Below are 13,637 nucleotides of genomic sequence, written 5' to 3'. Positions count from 1 at the left end.
AAGAATATCTCAACAGGCCCGATATAATCTAGAAGTATTCTATAAAAAACAACGCATGCGGAGATCGGCTAGCACCATATATACATGTTTTTTTGTAATACCAACAAAAAAAAAAAATTGCCATGTATTTTTATTTTTTTAGTGGTGATGTGCTCGTTTTGTTTTTGCATTTGAGATGTCATTAAAATTGAGGTAAACCAGTTAAATGAACCCTTTATTGGTTTCTCGTTTTCCGCACTAGTCGAGCTTTATAGAACACCCGGCGCCTGATAAGAGGTCCATGACGGGCAATATTCGCCAGTTAAAGCTGAATTCCAGGCAGATATACAACACATTTTATTTAATTTTAATTTTGTATTTATTTAAATTTTGTATTTTATTTATTTTTAAAAGGAGAACTATGGGGGTCAGTGTTTTCCCCCATAGTTCTCCTTAGGGTAACGGGAGGACACAAACTAGCGTCCTCCCGTCACCCAAAGCTCAGTATATCGCGAGCTACAGCTCGCGGTATACTGAGACCCCCGCAGCTGAAGCGGATCCCGACGTAGATGACGGGATCCGCCCAGCTGCGTGACTGACAGCTGGCTCTGCCTATCTAGAGGCAGAGCCAGCTGTACACGCCCCCCTCCCCCGTCCGTTACGCCAGTCAGCGCTGGCGGATCGGAGCGGGGAGGGGGGGGAATCCAGCCCCTCCCCTGTCACGGCAGAGAGCCGTGACAGGATCGAGAGGTGAGCGAACGCCGGTATGTGTTCGCTGACTTCCTGATCTACTGAGCCGACCTGTGACAGTCTCATTGTCACAGGTCGGCTAGAACTATGAGGTGAGTGAAAAGCCCCTCCCCCTCCCCCCCTCATAGTTCTCCTTTAATTGTTAGCAGTACAAATACCTGAATTTTGACTTGGCATCAGCAGAGCCCAGACCTGGGGAGGAAGAAGCAGCAGTGATCAAGGCTGATAGGAGAGAGCAGAGTGACAGAGAGAGGAGCTCATAGGTCTGCTTCTTCTCCTTTCGCTGTCCAATCACAGATTGGGGGAGGGACAAGACCCGTGTTACTGCAGTCAAGAAAGATCAGGTCTCCTCCTCCTCCTCCTCTACCGGACCTGAAATTCAGCTTTAAAAGGAGAATTTCCTGTACAGGATTGATGATCATGGCAAATACACGAAACTTTTGGAGCACCGCAATACTGCCATCCCGACTTGGTAAGTTCATATCCTACCTCAGACAAGAAAGGAAAATTTGACAGTTTGGTTGGCCTTCGCCTTGACAGATATAGGACTACCCCAGACACGAAGGCTCCTCCCACCATCGAGATATTAACTACGAGATTGGCACAAAGATCTTGTGACCGATTTCAGAAGAATTGTCCCCATTATACCTTAGATACAAATGCCCACGCCCGCAACCAAGCCTGCGCGTTCACCCACTTCGCTACGTACACACCAGGAGGTGGTAAAGCCGACCGATCCCACCCGTAGTGGAGCAATGCTTGACGTTACCGGCCAACTCACCAAAACGCACCGTGAAAACAAACACCAAGTCATCAGGTCTGGTGTGTCTGCCTCTTATGATATACAGATTGGTGGTGATGGTCCAAGTTAGTGTTCTATATAGGAGATCCCCCCCATCCAATAAAGACCTCATTTACAATACACAGGGAGACCTCAATGTCTTACGATAGGAAGGTGCTAGAAATACAATATTGGGATTCATTTATCCTCGAGTGGTTCCTTAGGTTCACGCCTGAAGGTTGGCTCTGCTTACAATGGATAGATTTGACTTTTGTGTGCTTGTTGGCAAGTTGAATCACACGAGTGTCTTATACATCGTATGACTAAAAGATTGTGGACACCCGTACATCACACCTGCTATCTGGGGACACCCCTCCCGATGATAGTTGGATGAGTTTGTGTGGAGGAACTCGAGTGGCCTGAACCCTTAAAACTGGTGACCACCTAGGGGGTGAACTTAAACACTGATGGCAAACCAGGTCTTCTCATTCAACATCAGTACCTGACCTCAACCCCTTTGAAGACCTTTGGGCTGAACTGAAAACACAAACTGGAAGCAAGGTCTTCCCATCCAACATCAGTACTGGACCTCAACCCTACTGAAGACCTTTATGAGGAATTGAAACAGACTGCAAAGCTGAGTCTTCTCATCCAACATCAGTACCTGACTTCAACCCTATTGAAGACCTTTGCGATGAATTGACACAAACTGGAAGCCAGGTCTTCCCCATTCATCAGTGCCTGACCTCAACCCTACTGGGAGGTCTTTGGGGTGAATTAAAACACTGATGACAAGCCAGGTCTTCCCATCAAACATCAGTACCCGACCTCCACCCTACTGAAGACCTTAGGGATGAATTGAAAGACTGCAAAGCTGGTTCTTGTCATCAAACATCAGTACCCGACCTCAACCCTATTCAAAGACCTTTGCTATGAATTGAAAACACAAACTGGAAGCCAAGTCCTCTCATTTAAACAGCAGTACCCGACCTCCACCCTATTGAAGGCATTTGGGGTGAATTGAAACACTGATGGCAAACTAGGTCTTATCATCCAACATCAGTAACTGACCTCAGCCCTATTCATGCTCCTTGGGATGAATTGAAACACCAATTCCAAGCCAGGTCTTCTCGTCCAACATCAGTGCATAACCTCAACACTATTGAAGACCTTTGCGATGACTTGACACACAAATAGGAAGCCAGGTCTTCGCATTCATCAGTACCTGACCTCAACCCTACTGAAGGTCTTTGAGGTGATTTGAAACTGATGACAAGCCAGGTCTTCTCATACAACATCAGTACTTGACCTCAACCTTATTGAAGACCTTTGGGATGAATTGAAACAGACTGCAAGCCAGGTCCTTTCATCCAACAGACCTACAGACCTCAACCCTATCGAAGACCTTTGGGATAAATTGAACTAGACTGCAAGCAAGGTCTTCTCATCCAACATCAGAACCTGACCTCACAAATGGGCACAAATTCCCAAATGAACATTCTTGTGGAAAGCCTTCCCAGAAGAGTGGAGGCTGCTGAAGCCAAAGTGGGGGCCAACTTCATATTAAACGGCCATGGTTTCGTAACGAGATGTCCAACAAGCTCGTACAGTGGTGATGGCCAGGTGTTCACAAACTTTTGTTCATATAGTGTATATCTCAAAGAGTCCAATGATCATATATAATCGCTCCCGCTTCTATTACAAAGCCAAGCGATGGATCCACTCCAAGTATTCCTCAAACTGAATCAGGTAATTGTGCCGCTCAGATACAAGAGCACGACACCTTCATCAGGCCATTGGCGGAGTGGAGGAGACAAAAAACTATAGTGGGGAAATCTCACCACTAACATGACTGTGATTCAACATGCCAACAATATTGGTTTTGGGTTATTGTCCTATGATGGTAAGGTGCTGGGAGTCATTTTTTCAGGAAATTATCTTGGCCCGAGTGGTTTCTTAGTAACAAACTTAATATAATTTTAGGCCATTAAGGAGGGGGGAAAAAAAAAAACTAAATTAAAAGCAAAAAGAAGTATAGCTTGGTTACATTCTATCCAGATCGGTAGCAACATTATAAAGGCAACATAACTGCTACATTAAAAACAAAACCGCGTTGGGGGTAATAGTTTCCAGTATAAACCAGAAACGGCACCATGCACAAAGCAGCACAGAAAAGGGGCAAATAGCCGGATCACAGATATGGGATGCCACGTCCAGGGCCGGTTCTCAGTCCGCTTTGTCCTATGTATTCCCAACCGCTCAGCTAGAAAAGAAAAGCGCAACTCTAAGTGTGCGGATACATTCATAGTTATTGAAACCAGAAGAAAATACGATGGAGGTGGTGTCGGCAAAGCATGTTTGCCATGGTGCATAATTTTTCCTTAAAGTGTACCTGTCATCCAAACATAGACCCATTTTTTTAAGCGGATAATGGACCTGCGAGCTGAACTGGAACTAGCACCATGACTGTAGCAGAAGGCAAGTGCTTCTGGTCATTCTTAGGCTGCGTTCTGCGCTATAAATCGGACCATCCCGTTGAAATAGCTGCCTCCATAAAACACAATTGACAGGGACACTTTAGAGGACTGCTCATACTCGGTATGGCGCAAGTTGAGAAACAATTAAAAAGAGGATTTTTGGTTCAGATGAAAAATTCCCTCTTTGATCAGAACCCTTCTGTGTATGCACAGATGTCAGTTCTCCAGGAACAGTAGGAAACATCGGGAGGTGGGAACCCTGAAGGGTCTTAAGTTGGTAGTTGAGATCTCTTTGCATATTTGCGGTTAAAAAAAAGGTAGTTAAGGGCCCTTCCTGATCCATTAGTCAAACTTCCTTTGCGGTGAGTTTTGTATCGCGCCAACATGCCTTGCGTTAAAGGAAGCAGATTGAAATGATTGGGGCTGCCAACGCAACCCAACGTGGTAAAAATCTTACCAGAGCCTTCTTTTTCTATTACCGTGCTACCGTATTTTATAGTCCTAACAGAGAGCATCTCAACGTCAAAACTATGAGTTGTTCTGGTCTTGGAGGGAGGTACACCTGATGGCCATGAAGGGGTGAAACCTTTTTACCCCCAGAGGAGTCCTTGAAATAACCCCTTAAGAACCCTTGGAGAAAAATGATATCTACAGCTCTTGGTATATTCAAGAGCCGTCTAGAATATTTGGACTGCCAGGCTGATCATTTTCACCCTCCCCCTTGCTTTAATATTAAAACACTTTAGTAATCCCAATTCCGATATGAAAAATGATTATAATGGTGAGTATTGAACCAGAGACCATTGCTTTGCTTCTCAGAGGTTCCTCAAGCTCAAAGTTATTTTCTTAAGGGTTCCTCTGGAGTAAAAAATAGTCAAGAAGGTACAGGTGTCCCCCAACATTGGTGTAGCCAGAAAGGTCATTGTAAAACTGATGACAGAGGTCCCCTCTGGTGTTGGTGTTCAACAAAAAAGACCACAAGGGGCTAGGCATACATCATAAAGGTGTAGATACTTTTCCCAAATGTTCCTCAAGATATAAAAAAAGTTACTTCAAGGATTCATCTGGGGGTAAAAAAATAAATAAAAAAAAAAAAAAGGTCAAGAAAGTTCTTCTAGAGCCCTACGACCTTTCATTGGTACAGGCATCCCCCAACATTGGTGGTCAGTGGGAAAAGAGTAGTGAGGCACCCCCTTACATCTATGTTCATTGAATGGCTCCTACATTAGTCGTCTATGGAAAGACTGCACCAGTTCATTGGGAGTCAATGGGAAGTATGGGAATAGTCCCCTAACAGTGGTCGTCAGTGGGAAGAAAGCAGTCCTTACAGACAGCTAAAAAGATAATTGGCGTCATGTAAACTAGCCTGAAATTATGAAGGCACCATCAAACGAGAGCGCAGATCCACCACTAAACAAGGAACCCCTATAAACCTCTGCATGAACCCTGGTTGAGAATAGCTAGGCCAGAATGGACATAGCACACCAGGGCAAGTATAGCGTGTTCAGAAGAACGTGTATAGTCAATGACGCTATAAAGTATCCATTAGCCACAAGCTCCAGTTGGTCTTGCCTGTAGCTGATTTTATCTCAATAACTGTTCAGAAAGGATAGGGACTGCTTTCCTGATATATGGATGTCCACTAGGGGAAAGACCCTACAAGTCCGTGTATGAAATGCAATCATGACAATAAAAGCAGCACAAAATGGTGTCGATAACTTTCTGTTTTCTTGATAGTTTGGGGCGGAAGCGGATTCCAGAGGGCCTGACGCTGCACGGACGTTGCCTGTAGTGGGATCGCTTAAGATTGTTTATACATATAAAAAGACAAAAGCATCACTGAGAACCAGTCATGGCCGAGCTTTACCAAAAATCCTAAAACTGTGCATGCTTACCTATGAAACTCAGATTTGCCTTTTGATTTAGCTTGTCTGAGCCTGACTCAAAGTCAAAAGAAAAGTGAGGAGGTCGCTGGTTGGTTGTTGCTGCCGTGCCAACTGCTTGACCCCATTTTCATAGCCATGCGTTAGCCGATAGGACAGAAACATCATCAGCACCAACATTCATGCATATACTTCTTCCGCGGATCACATAAAACCTCAAACCCAAAATGCCTCAAGTCCCCAAGTATTTTAGGATGGATTGTAGCGGCCATCTTCCTTGTCCCAAACCGTGAAAGCAGCTCAAATGCAAACTATAGAAGATGCCCCAAAAAACACCCCTTTCCTCCCATCCCACAAAGCCACAAACAAGCCTGCGTTTAATGAAAATCAGGGAAATTCCAGAGACAGGGCTCGTAGCACCTTCAAGGGTCACGTACATGAACCTGGACCCAGCTGAACCTGATCGCTGGCCTATGGCTTGGCAGTGGCCTCAAATTAGCTGGTAGAGGAGCACGGAAATGCAACCCTTGGTGGATGCTGCAAAAACAGAGCACCACTTAAATGGAAGATTCCCAAATGAGAATGGTCTTATTTTTTTGCTGTTGAGTCTAAGTCCAAAGTACTGCTTGTCCCTTTCGGCTTCGGACCCACCAGACCTTTCCACGCCGGTGATTCCGGCAGACCAAAAACTGCTGGGCCTGTGACCGGTTGAACTTAACAGAGAAATGGAGGTGGTAGGGTGCTGGACTGGGGTGGGCACCTCGGCTCAGGGTTGAAAGGCAGCACTCTAGTGGACCCTGGCCATAGCTGGGCTCTTGGGAGTAATGTCTTCAAGTGAACAGAGTACCAAGAGTTTGTTTTTACAGTCCAGACAAAAGTTAACATTGTTCTGTATGAAGGTCCTATCAGAGCTATATTAGGTTGTCAGAAAGACAAAAGTTGATTAGGCAACTCCAACGTGTTTTGGGGTTCGTAGCTCCAGACATCAGAGCTTAAGACTTAAATTGAAGGAAATTTGTATGGGATGTTGAGCTCTTGAACCTCCAAAAACACGTGTGGACTTTTTTGACCATTTTGTGGTCAAACTTTTTCTGGACTGTCGAAATCTCTTGGCTTCCTCTTCTCCATTACCTGAAGGTTGAATTTAATGGACACGATGTCTTCAAAGCCTTCTGGCAGGTTCTGATAGGACTTTCATACACAACAAAAAACAGTTTGGGCCTTGTGGATACAATGTATGCATGTACAGATTCCCAGAGTCACATGACTAAGGAGGATGTAGAGGATATCTTCCCCCTTCCGAAAATACTAGTTCCTGGCTGTAAAACGAATCCCGCGACTGAGTGACTGACATTGACTTTCTATTTTTGGGATAATGGAATAAGTACCAATATTCTGAACAACTAGTGCAAGATTTTTGTTTCTCAATCGCTATAGAATTATGCAGATTAGCGGTTTTGGACTTCACTCTGGCCCTGCTGATCTGCATTATGCTGGTTCAAGTTAGGAGTCTCAGAACTGGAACCAGACGACTAGGCAATAAGCATTTTCATAAAGCGATGAGCAATGGCTGCCATAGGATTCCGTTAAGAGGCTCTAAAGCATGTTTTAACGACATGCATACATCTATCTCAGGTGCAGAACCTGCACTGGAAGTGACTGGGATCCTGACATCGCATATATCTATCTCAGGTGCAGAACCTGCACTGGAAGTGACCGGGATCCTGACATCGCATACATCTATCTCAGGTGCAGAACCTGCACTGGAAGTGACTGGGATCCTGACATCGCATATATCTATCTCAGGTGCAGAACCTGCACTGGAAGTGACTGGGATCCTGACAGCGCTCTAGTCAAAATGCAAGTTGCCTGGCTTGTCTCTGCTCCTTTCATGTTCAGGAAAGCCATAGTGCAAGGGAAACACCTGAACAGATTGCTGGTGCCTACTCAGGGACAGAAGGTATTGGGGGCATTGGATCACTGGACCAACCAACTAGAATTTTCAACAAAAACTCAACATCGTAGTTTACAGGTTTCCTTTAAAGAGAAGTTGATGGCGGCCCAATCAAGGTATAGTGACAGCACCTCGTGATGGCCCACCTCCAGATCTACCCTCTGAAGATGACCACTTTGGATCAACTCTGGTGTTGGGGGCCAACTTCATATTAAACGGCCATGGTTTCGTAACGAGATGTCCAACAAGCTCGTACAGTGGTGATGGCCAGGTGTTCACAAACTTTTGTTCATATAGTGTATATCTCAAAGAGTCCAATGATCATATATAATCGCTCCCGCTTCTATTACAAAGCCAAGCGATGGATCCACTCCAAGTATTCCTCAAACTGAATCAGGTAATTGTGCCGCTCAGATACAAGAGCACGACACCTTCATCAGGCCATTGGCGGAGTGGAGGAGACAAAAAACTATAGTGGGGAAATCTCACCACTAACATGACTGTGATTCAACATGCCAACAATATTGGTTTTGGGTTATTGTCCTATGATGGTAAGGTGCTGGGAGTCATTTTTTCAGGAAATTATCTTGGCCCGAGTGGTTTCTTAGTAACAAACTTAATATAATTTTAGGCCATTAAGGAGGGGGGAAAAAAAAAAACTAAATTAAAAGCAAAAAGAAGTATAGCTTGGTTACATTCTATCCAGATCGGTAGCAACATTATAAAGGCAACATAACTGCTACATTAAAAACAAAACCGCGTTGGGGGTAATAGTTTCCAGTATAAACCAGAAACGGCACCATGCACAAAGCAGCACAGAAAAGGGGCAAATAGCCGGATCACAGATATGGGATGCCACGTCCAGGGCCGGTTCTCAGTCCGCTTTGTCCTATGTATTCCCAACCGCTCAGCTAGAAAAGAAAAGCGCAACTCTAAGTGTGCGGATACATTCATAGTTATTGAAACCAGAAGAAAATACGATGGAGGTGGTGTCGGCAAAGCATGTTTGCCATGGTGCATAATTTTTCCTTAAAGTGTACCTGTCATCCAAACATAGACCCATTTTTTTAAGCGGATAATGGACCTGCGAGCTGAACTGGAACTAGCACCATGACTGTAGCAGAAGGCAAGTGCTTCTGGTCATTCTTAGGCTGCGTTCTGCGCTATAAATCGGACCATCCCGTTGAAATAGCTGCCTCCATAAAACACAATTGACAGGGACACTTTAGAGGACTGCTCATACTCGGTATGGCGCAAGTTGAGAAACAATTAAAAAGAGGATTTTTGGTTCAGATGAAAAATTCCCTCTTTGATCAGAACCCTTCTGTGTATGCACAGATGTCAGTTCTCCAGGAACAGTAGGAAACATCGGGAGGTGGGAACCCTGAAGGGTCTTAAGTTGGTAGTTGAGATCTCTTTGCATATTTGCGGTTAAAAAAAAGGTAGTTAAGGGCCCTTCCTGATCCATTAGTCAAACTTCCTTTGCGGTGAGTTTTGTATCGCGCCAACATGCCTTGCGTTAAAGGAAGCAGATTGAAATGATTGGGGCTGCCAACGCAACCCAACGTGGTAAAAATCTTACCAGAGCCTTCTTTTTCTATTACCGTGCTACCGTATTTTATAGTCCTAACAGAGAGCATCTCAACGTCAAAACTATGAGTTGTTCTGGTCTTGGAGGGAGGTACACCTGATGGCCATGAAGGGGTGAAACCTTTTTACCCCCAGAGGAGTCCTTGAAATAACCCCTTAAGAACCCTTGGAGAAAAATGATATCTACAGCTCTTGGTATATTCAAGAGCCGTCTAGAATATTTGGACTGCCAGGCTGATCATTTTCACCCTCCCCCTTGCTTTAATATTAAAACACTTTAGTAATCCCAATTCCGATATGAAAAATGATTATAATGGTGAGTATTGAACCAGAGACCATTGCTTTGCTTCTCAGAGGTTCCTCAAGCTCAAAGTTATTTTCTTAAGGGTTCCTCTGGAGTAAAAAATAGTCAAGAAGGTACAGGTGTCCCCCAACATTGGTGTAGCCAGAAAGGTCATTGTAAAACTGATGACAGAGGTCCCCTCTGGTGTTGGTGTTCAACAAAAAAGACCACAAGGGGCTAGGCATACATCATAAAGGTGTAGATACTTTTCCCAAATGTTCCTCAAGATATAAAAAAAGTTACTTCAAGGATTCATCTGGGGGTAAAAAAATAAATAAAAAAAAAAAAAAGGTCAAGAAAGTTCTTCTAGAGCCCTACGACCTTTCATTGGTACAGGCATCCCCCAACATTGGTGGTCAGTGGGAAAAGAGTAGTGAGGCACCCCCTTACATCTATGTTCATTGAATGGCTCCTACATTAGTCGTCTATGGAAAGACTGCACCAGTTCATTGGGAGTCAATGGGAAGTATGGGAATAGTCCCCTAACAGTGGTCGTCAGTGGGAAGAAAGCAGTCCTTACAGACAGCTAAAAAGATAATTGGCGTCATGTAAACTAGCCTGAAATTATGAAGGCACCATCAAACGAGAGCGCAGATCCACCACTAAACAAGGAACCCCTATAAACCTCTGCATGAACCCTGGTTGAGAATAGCTAGGCCAGAATGGACATAGCACACCAGGGCAAGTATAGCGTGTTCAGAAGAACGTGTATAGTCAATGACGCTATAAAGTATCCATTAGCCACAAGCTCCAGTTGGTCTTGCCTGTAGCTGATTTTATCTCAATAACTGTTCAGAAAGGATAGGGACTGCTTTCCTGATATATGGATGTCCACTAGGGGAAAGACCCTACAAGTCCGTGTATGAAATGCAATCATGACAATAAAAGCAGCACAAAATGGTGTCGATAACTTTCTGTTTTCTTGATAGTTTGGGGCGGAAGCGGATTCCAGAGGGCCTGACGCTGCACGGACGTTGCCTGTAGTGGGATCGCTTAAGATTGTTTATACATATAAAAAGACAAAAGCATCACTGAGAACCAGTCATGGCCGAGCTTTACCAAAAATCCTAAAACTGTGCATGCTTACCTATGAAACTCAGATTTGCCTTTTGATTTAGCTTGTCTGAGCCTGACTCAAAGTCAAAAGAAAAGTGAGGAGGTCGCTGGTTGGTTGTTGCTGCCGTGCCAACTGCTTGACCCCATTTTCATAGCCATGCGTTAGCCGATAGGACAGAAACATCATCAGCACCAACATTCATGCATATACTTCTTCCGCGGATCACATAAAACCTCAAACCCAAAATGCCTCAAGTCCCCAAGTATTTTAGGATGGATTGTAGCGGCCATCTTCCTTGTCCCAAACCGTGAAAGCAGCTCAAATGCAAACTATAGAAGATGCCCCAAAAAACACCCCTTTCCTCCCATCCCACAAAGCCACAAACAAGCCTGCGTTTAATGAAAATCAGGGAAATTCCAGAGACAGGGCTCGTAGCACCTTCAAGGGTCACGTACATGAACCTGGACCCAGCTGAACCTGATCGCTGGCCTATGGCTTGGCAGTGGCCTCAAATTAGCTGGTAGAGGAGCACGGAAATGCAACCCTTGGTGGATGCTGCAAAAACAGAGCACCACTTAAATGGAAGATTCCCAAATGAGAATGGTCTTATTTTTTTGCTGTTGAGTCTAAGTCCAAAGTACTGCTTGTCCCTTTCGGCTTCGGACCCACCAGACCTTTCCACGCCGGTGATTCCGGCAGACCAAAAACTGCTGGGCCTGTGACCGGTTGAACTTAACAGAGAAATGGAGGTGGTAGGGTGCTGGACTGGGGTGGGCACCTCGGCTCAGGGTTGAAAGGCAGCACTCTAGTGGACCCTGGCCATAGCTGGGCTCTTGGGAGTAATGTCTTCAAGTGAACAGAGTACCAAGAGTTTGTTTTTACAGTCCAGACAAAAGTTAACATTGTTCTGTATGAAGGTCCTATCAGAGCTATATTAGGTTGTCAGAAAGACAAAAGTTGATTAGGCAACTCCAACGTGTTTTGGGGTTCGTAGCTCCAGACATCAGAGCTTAAGACTTAAATTGAAGGAAATTTGTATGGGATGTTGAGCTCTTGAACCTCCAAAAACACGTGTGGACTTTTTTGACCATTTTGTGGTCAAACTTTTTCTGGACTGTCGAAATCTCTTGGCTTCCTCTTCTCCATTACCTGAAGGTTGAATTTAATGGACACGATGTCTTCAAAGCCTTCTGGCAGGTTCTGATAGGACTTTCATACACAACAAAAAACAGTTTGGGCCTTGTGGATACAATGTATGCATGTACAGATTCCCAGAGTCACATGACTAAGGAGGATGTAGAGGATATCTTCCCCCTTCCGAAAATACTAGTTCCTGGCTGTAAAACGAATCCCGCGACTGAGTGACTGACATTGACTTTCTATTTTTGGGATAATGGAATAAGTACCAATATTCTGAACAACTAGTGCAAGATTTTTGTTTCTCAATCGCTATAGAATTATGCAGATTAGCGGTTTTGGACTTCACTCTGGCCCTGCTGATCTGCATTATGCTGGTTCAAGTTAGGAGTCTCAGAACTGGAACCAGACGACTAGGCAATAAGCATTTTCATAAAGCGATGAGCAATGGCTGCCATAGGATTCCGTTAAGAGGCTCTAAAGCATGTTTTAACGACATGCATACATCTATCTCAGGTGCAGAACCTGCACTGGAAGTGACTGGGATCCTGACAACGCATACATCTATCTCAGGTGCAGAACCTGCACTGGAAGTGACCGGGATCCTGACATCGCATACATCTATCTCAGGTGCAGAACCTGCACTGGAAGTGACTGGGATCCTGACATCGCATATATCTATCTCAGGTGCAGAACCTGCACTGGAAGTGACTGGGATCCTGACAGCGCTCTAGTCAAAATGCAAGTTGCCTGGCTTGTCTCTGCTCCTTTCATGTTCAGGAAAGCCATAGTGCAAGGGAAACACCTGAACAGATTGCTGGTGCCTACTCAGGGACAGAAGGTATTGGGGGCATTGGATCACTGGACCAACCAACTAGAATTTTCAACAAAAACTCAACATCGTAGTTTACAGGTTTCCTTTAAAGAGAAGTTGATGGCGGCCCAATCAAGGTATAGTGACAGCACCTCGTGATGGCCCACCTCCAGATCTACCCTCTGAAGATGACCACTTTGGATCAACTCTGGTGTTGGATACGGTCAGAGTTTACTTGGGAGGGTGTCATCACTGATCCCTCTCCCCCCCAACGTAACAGTGCAACGACCTGGTGATTGGCCACTCAGGGCATAGCACAGTCACCTAGAGGAGCGGACATACTTCCCCTTACCTTGAATCCCTGCTCTGTTAGAGGAATGTCATTAGGGCTCCAACAGAGCTGAGGGCATGGCATGGGGGTGCCGATGTGCCAATACATCTTGCTGGGTGACAAGCAATGCATTCTCTTCTCTGGTAACCTCATCTCCCAGCAGTTCCTTTGAGCGACAATGCTAACTGCACCGGTAGCCACAAGAGGGGAAAACTCTACAAATCCGGAACACGAACCCCGCCTTCACGAAAAAAACGAAAAACAATTGTAGAAAAGGTCATTTTAAAAATAAGATCAGCTTTTTAATAAGTCACAGAAATCTCATATCATAAAATCATCGGCCATGAAAAGCTCGCGTGACCGCGCCACTTTCTCTGAGCACCTTTTAAGCACCACAAAAATAGTATTTGTCACCAAAATTAAAACTCCTCCCCCCCCCCAAACTCCCTATGTGAGAATTACATTATGACCGGAGTATTCTTTTCATTTGCTGCTAAAAAAGAAAACAATGTTGACTGTCCCACAGATGCTGCAGGAGACG

This window comes from Nanorana parkeri, unplaced genomic scaffold (assembly GCF_000935625.1).
Source record: "Nanorana parkeri isolate BGI_ZX_2015 unplaced genomic scaffold, ASM93562v1 scaffold942, whole genome shotgun sequence".
Lineage (NCBI taxonomy): Eukaryota > Metazoa > Chordata > Amphibia > Anura > Dicroglossidae > Nanorana > Nanorana parkeri.
The sequence above is the reverse complement of the archived record's forward strand: the minus strand, read 5'-3'. Positions refer to the sequence as shown.